The following is a 7,104-nucleotide window of genomic DNA, read 5'->3' as shown; positions in this document are numbered from 1 at the left end:
TGATTCTCTGAAGAAACTGTCTACTACCATTCAAAGTAGAACAAGCATTTTCTTTTCTCTTTCTTCTTCCTGCTTCTTCTATCAGTAGCAGTAGTAATAGAGGCTGTGACTTTCTGTGGTTCACAGTGTTCTGTGTGAACATTGTTTCCTTGTATCATATATGATAAACATCACTGATTCTGTTTTTCTGAATGAAGAATTTGAAAGGAGAGTAGGTCATAATTTGTTTACAATCTTGGAGCTGGTAAGGGTTGGAATTGGAATCAAACTTTGGAATATTCTGGAACTTTCCAAACGTTGGTGTTCTGCTTCAGAGTTCAGTCATGAACTCCAGCATCTGAGGCTTGGTTAGCAGTTACTCTTGCTTGAATGTGGTTGTGACTCTTAATAGTTTATGGTTTGGAAGCTTGGTCTATGGTATAGTGATGCTGAGGTTAGAGGAGGTTTAGGAGAGGAAACGTAAAGTAAGATAATTAGGTCATTGAAGTTATTTCTCCTGAAAGGAATGTTTATTCTTTGGGAGGAATACTGCTTACTTAATTAAAGTGTTGTTACAAAAGAGAATGACTGATGCCTGCACTGCTTTGATTTCTTGTCTTACCAGGTGTTTCTGTCATTGTGACTCATCTTCTGTGGGCTCCTTATGAGAACTGAGAGTAGACTGCCTGCTTGATGCTCCTGGATTTTCAAAAGTTTGAATTGTCTAAATCTAATTTTTATAAAGTACCCAATATCAAATATTTTATTATAGTAATAGAAAATGGGTTCTATACTGGTACTAATGTTCTCTCATAGTTAGTTTGGTGAGTAAGAAATATCCAGAAAGTTCAATATGGTATATTTTTACTTATTGGTCATTTATATATGCCAGAGCCTTAACTTAATAGTTAGAGGAGATGGGGGAACAGGTGGGGAAAGTAATTGTGGGAGCAGATGACTGGGAGGGGAGCAATGAGCAAGACATAAAATGAATAAGTTAAAAAAATAAATTAAAAAGATAGTTAATCAAATGGTCTGCCTACTAAAAGAGTGTAGTTATAATGGTATGTGGGAACATTATAGTATATATATATACATATTTATACATTATATACATATTTATGCATATATATTAAATATATATTTAATCCAAATATATCACACAAGAAGTTGTACACTCCATAACATGCAGAATATTTTACAGAACATTTTATCATATAGGTAGAAGAGTTCTGTTAGTTAAAACTGATTATGTTTAAGAGAGTTTGTAACTTAAGGAATGTCGTAAGATATTTATGGAAGAACTGTAATATTGTTAAGTGCTATGATAGAGCCATGAAATAGTGGTAAATCTTATATTTTCAATAATCCATCTCTGACACTTCTTTCTGTTCAGTATACTTTGTTCTGTTACTCAGGACAAATAGAAAGTATAAGGTTGGGATTTTCTAACTGGCACTCGCAGTACTTTTGCTTTTGTGTTTTATGCTCTTCTTGTCTAGGTTACTTGGCACTAGAATAGATAATACTAATTTCAGAAACCTTTAAACGGAGTACTAGAAATTCAGAATTTGAGAGTTCAGTTGAAATATTAAATAGATTTTTAAGATGAAGATCACAATACTGATCTTTCAGGCTCTTCTCTAGTAATATTTGATTGTTTCATGTTTACTAGGCTGTTGTGAAATTTGTAACCTTATATGAACCTAGACTAAGGCAGTGTGATCGTGAGGAATAAGGGTTATAGAGAAGAGAAAAGGTAAAAGCCATTTAGATTACTGAATTGTACTTTTTCACATTGGTAAGTGGAAAACTCATCATTTTTATGCTGCCTGTGCGTATAGGGTGGAGAGAGACAGAGACAGAGACAGAGAAAGAGACACAGAGACATACATACATACATACAGACAGACAGACAGACAGGCAGGCAGACAGGCAGGCAGAGGGGAGATCAAGTCAGTCTATGGGTAGGTATGTGGGTTCTAAGAACTAATTCATAGGCCAAAGTATGACAATCAGATACCTGTATTGTTTAGATTTTTCTAGAATGTAGATAGATATGAGTCTTTTTGTAAATGTGTTTCTGGATAATAGAACTCCCCCTTGTTTCAAATGTCAGTGCTTAATTATTTTTCTCTGTTGCCATTTAAAGCATAATCCTTCCTCAATGGATCTACTATTGTATATTCAGTGTGTTTTCTTTTACACTAGTTAGTTTACTGTAACTGCCAATGTTTCTTATGGCAATAGCCATTAAGTGTCCTTCTCAATTGGACTGAATAACTTCTTTCATTTACTTTAGTTTACTAGGCAGACCTGTACTTTCAACATAGGTATTTTTCCTGTGGGGTTGTTAAATAGAATCTATATATTCTTAAATGCCAAGTGCTTATGTCATAAGATTCTTTATGCTTTTTGTCTTGGATTTACAGCTAATAATGAAATTCTAAAATTTTATTACTATACAGAAAAATGACTTACTTTGAGAACAGAATATTAATCACCCCAGCTAACTTTTGCACATTTCAAAACTTATCTATTTTAAACTTATGGTTGAATATTTTGGCCTTGGTGCTGTTCCACTTTGGCTTAAAGCCAAATATTTAGACACACTGAAAGGAAACCCCATTATAAATCTCTCATTTAATTAGCTGGTTTAAACAGAAAGAGAGCAGAAAGTCAGTCAGTATTCTTTGTGAGAATAGCAGATAAATTTTCTTTACGAACTGAATTTTGGGAGTGTATTCTGGATAACTTTGGCCAGTGACTTTAATCTCTCTCTCTCTCTCTCTCTCTCTCTCTCTCTCTCTCTCTCTCTCTCTCTCTCTCTCTCTCATAATTTCTAAAATGAAGTTTCATTTATCTCTTTTCAGAAAATAAATAAGAGCTGAGCCAGTATACAGAATGGTTAATTTGCAAGATCTCTCCATATTAATACTTTTGTAAATGTGTTGTATTTGTCTGGGAAGATATTGCATGCTTTGTTGAACATCTCAACTGGAGACTAAGAGTAAAGTGCTACTGCTTTGCTGTTGTTATCAGTGTTGGAAACTGAACTATAACCTCATTCATGAAAATAACATTATTGATAACATTCTATTTTAAAGCTAATGGATCTTTTCTTCTTTCAACCTGCTCAATTTGTAAGATTAAGAATCCTTGCCCAAATAAATCTCAATATATTTCATCATATTGCTGGGAAAGTATACATGTGTTTCATGGTTAATATTGGAGTTGTATGACTATAAAGAGGAGAATTTTCTTTCCATGTGATACAGAATTAGCATCGCAAGCTTTTCTTAAGAACTTTTTTAATCCCTGGGAGAGTGAAATTGAAAGGAAGAAATATTGCTTGATACTTTTCACACAGTGAGATTATAAATAGCTTCCATACTCTTCTTTTGTTAACATTCTATACCATCTCTTTCCCCACATTCACAGTTTTGTAATCATAATGAACACTGAAATTATTTTATTTGTGTCTTTCAGGACCGGAGATGAGAATATTGATTGTTCACTGCCATGTTTATTCTGCCTGAATCTGAGAAGTGCCACAGTTTAAAGTTCCCATAAATGAATATTTATTGAATAAAACCCACTGGATGATGAGGTTTCATCTTGTTTGTGTTTATGAATATTTCAAATAAGAAAAACCTGAGAATGCAATTAACTCCTGTCTGTAAATCTTGTCAAAGTGATGTCTGGAGAACACAGTTAATGTTATCCATTTTTAAAGTTCATATTATCTTTAATCTCTTTTGTTCCTTCTGGTACATTTATTGCTTCTATTAGTAAGCAATAAATTGTAATTAAGTTTAAATTGTACCTTAAATATTTCCATTTTAATGTACTGTAATATTCACATTATTTCAAGAAAACATACATATTATCTTAAACATTGAGTTATTGAGATTAGGAGAGTGGTGTTTGAGAGTGTCCACAGACATTTTCAGTCTTATTTACTGAAATCAATTTGTAAAATTCTCCAATTGTGAAAATAATACCTTTGTATGATGCCTTTTGTACTTATATCAAACAGTTCTCTTCATAGTTTTCAACCACTTAGCCTAAGTTCTCTAATGGCTATTGTTTCCATTAAAAATAAACAGGCCCAGGCATAGCTTTGCAGAGTGCTGGCCTAACATTCATAAGGCTGTGGATTTGACTCCTAGCACTGCAGAAAACCTATCAGTCAACAAATCAATAAGCAAATATAGAGCAAATAGCTGCCTTGGAATATAACCTCAGCACTGTGTCTATAACTACACTTCTAGTTAATTGTACAGACACACTGTGTTGACTCTTGATTAGCACTTTCCTTTGAATTTGTCTCCCATTTTCCAGTCCACAGAAGACCACTGTCTTCTGCTTGAGATCAATATCTGTAGGAAAATGTGAATAGACCATGACTTCGATGTAATTACCATAAATATCTAACATGAGAGATCAGAAAAAGAACAAGAAAGCTTAAACTGCAACTGAGTAAAGATAATATGAGGCATAGCGTGTAGGTTTAAACTGAAACAGATACTTCAAAAGGAAGAAAGTTGTATTTATAAACAAAGCAAAAACACTTCTCAGAAATGTCAAAACATTCTTCTTGTTAATGGGTGTCTTCATTCTTATTATATCTGGCCTTAATTTGTTATATTTTAGTATCAGATACATTTTATTCATGTCTTTCTACTTTGTTGTATGATTGACTCTCTTGTGTCTCAACTCTGTTTTGTGATTTCTTGGTCTGAGATGTAAAAGATAGGAAACCGAGTTCTCACATTTACAACAGTAGAAAGTATTGGTGTATGTTTGGTGTTCTGGTATGTTCATGGGTAATGTTTAAATTCAGACAATCATTTTATCCCCTCAAGCCTCTATCATTTGTTCGTGATAAGATCTTTTATTTAGAATTCTGGCTCATTATTGGACAATAGGTAACATTAACTAAACGTAACTTGTGGTAGTCTTTAGATAGTCTTTTTTGGTGTAGTGTTTTTATGCTTTTACTCCCAATCTACAAAGTTATCTTTGAAGTTATTCTCTTATAAAAACGAACCCAATTGACGTATTTTATTATCCATTCTCTCAGACTCAATCTTTTATTTGGCATATTCAACAATTCCCTTTCATGTAATTATTTTAGTGTGAGGGGTTGGTCTAACAATTCTTATTCCCTTAGTTTTTGACTCTGCTTCTTTTTTCCTGTCTTTTTTTCATTGTATTTTCCTGTGCTATTGAAGTATAATTTAGAAGTAAATTTTGTTTACCTGTAATTTAAAAACTCTCTCTCTCTCTCTCTCTCTCTCTCTCTCTCTCTCTCTCTGTGTGTGTGTGTGTGTGTGTGTGTGTGTATGTGTGTGTGTGTGTCTGAGTTCCTGTATGTATTGAGACATGGGCTATTTCAGCCCAGGTTATCTCAGGCTAGATCAAATATTGTAATATATTGGACTTCTGATCCTTCTGTTTTTAGATGTAGAGTACTGGAACTTCAGCTTTGTGCACATGGCTCAACCACATACTGAACTATTCTGCAGCCTCCTAAATGCTATTTTTAAAAATAGGATAAACAGTGCTAAATTATAAGAATATGCTCTATTATTTTTTCTAATCATACTGTAACAAGACATTGACAGTGCAGTGGTTACTTGTTTGCGCTTCATAAAATGGCTGCACGTTTGAAGTCCTTAGTTATTATGTACAGTTATTTTGGACTATACAAAACCAAGTCGAGCAAAGAAGCTAGAACAGATCCACCAGAGAAGACAATGAGTCAGTTTCCTCACATTTATTTGATGTCATAGCTTATTGTGCTTATTAGGTAATGATTTTACCGTCATGTTTTATGTCATGTTAACTTAATTTTATCTTAGATTTGAACACAATCTGTCTTTTGTATTTGGTAAAATTAAATTTGTGCTGTAAATGTTTATTTAAATTTTGAGAGTGGAGCAGAGATTGAAGGAAAGGCCATCCAGAGACTGCCCCACATGGGGATCCAGCCTATATGCAGCTATTAAACTCAAACACTATTGCAGATGCCAAGAAGTACTTGCTGACAGGATATAGCTGTCTCCTGAGAGGCTCTGAGAGGTCATGACATATACGGATGTGGATGCTTGCAGTAAACCATCAGACTGTGCACAGGGATCCCAATAGAGGAGTTAGAGACAGGACTAAAGGAGCTGAAGGAGTTTGCAACCCCATAGGAAGAACAACAATATCAACCGACCAGATACCTCAGAGCTCCCAGGGACTAAACCACCAACCAAAGAATACACATGGAGGGACCCATGGCTCTAGTTGCATATGTATCAGAAGATGGCCTTATCTGACATCAATGGGAGGTTCCTCTGAGGTTTGATGCCCCAGCATAGGGAAAAGCTAGGGTGGTGAGGCTGGAGTGGTTGGGTAGGGGAGCACTGTCAGAGAAGCAAGAGGAATGGGAGTGGGGTAGGGGGTTTGTGGAGGGGAAACTGGGAAGGGGAATAACATTTGAAATGTAAATAAATAAAATAATAAAAATTGAATAATTCAGTTTAATAATGATAACACTGAAAATGAAATGCTTTTTTAAAGTTAAAACTAAAATGATTCAGAAACACTATTTTGTGTGTAACAAATTAGATTATTAGTTCAGTCATTTCTTAAGCCAAGAACACTGGGACTTGCCATCTGTTTATCACTGAATGTAGAATCTTGCCTTTTGTGAGTTGCCTAAGCCTACAGACCAGAACAGGTCATGAGCCTTGGCTTTCTTTGAGCTTGCTGATTTGTGAATTGTCTTTCTCCCAGAACACTTAGAAGTACAGCATGTGAAGTTCACTTACTCAGCTAAATGTCTGCTAGGCATTTTCTTATTGAATCTTCAGTGTATTTCTTGTGGTTTCCTGAATTGCTTTTTGACATCATTTTCTTGACCCCTTTTTCCTTACTGCCCACTGTGTTGGCTGGTGAGTTCTGGCATAATGTGACTTTTACCTGAGGAGCACAAAGGTGAGTCTGTGAAATCTGTGTTCCTGCTTGTGTTCTGCCTCTCATTTGTGATCATAATTATTTTATATCAGTAGATTTTCACTTGAAAGTTCTTTCTTTTATATTCATTGTACAGGCCACAGGCTAAGAGAGCAT

General features: G+C 34.6%; 1 long non-coding RNA gene across 1 annotated transcript; it reads left to right on the top strand.

Annotated features, from left to right (window-relative positions):
• Positions 1-321: 321 nt before the first annotated feature.
• LOC103692643 (uncharacterized) lies at positions 322-3,592 on the top strand. Its single transcript, XR_015622430.1, has 3 exons — positions 322-347; positions 605-692; positions 3,469-3,592. It is a non-coding gene; the product is annotated as an uncharacterized LOC103692643 (long non-coding RNA).
• Positions 3,593-7,104: the final 3,512 nt, after the last annotated feature.

Source organism: Rattus norvegicus, chromosome 6 (assembly GCF_021556685.1).
Source record: "Rattus norvegicus strain SHRSP/BbbUtx chromosome 6, alternate assembly SHRSP_T2T, whole genome shotgun sequence".
Taxonomy (NCBI): Eukaryota; Metazoa; Chordata; class Mammalia; order Rodentia; family Muridae; genus Rattus; species Rattus norvegicus.
The sequence above is the reverse complement of the archived record's forward strand: the minus strand, read 5'-3'. Positions and strand labels throughout refer to the sequence as shown.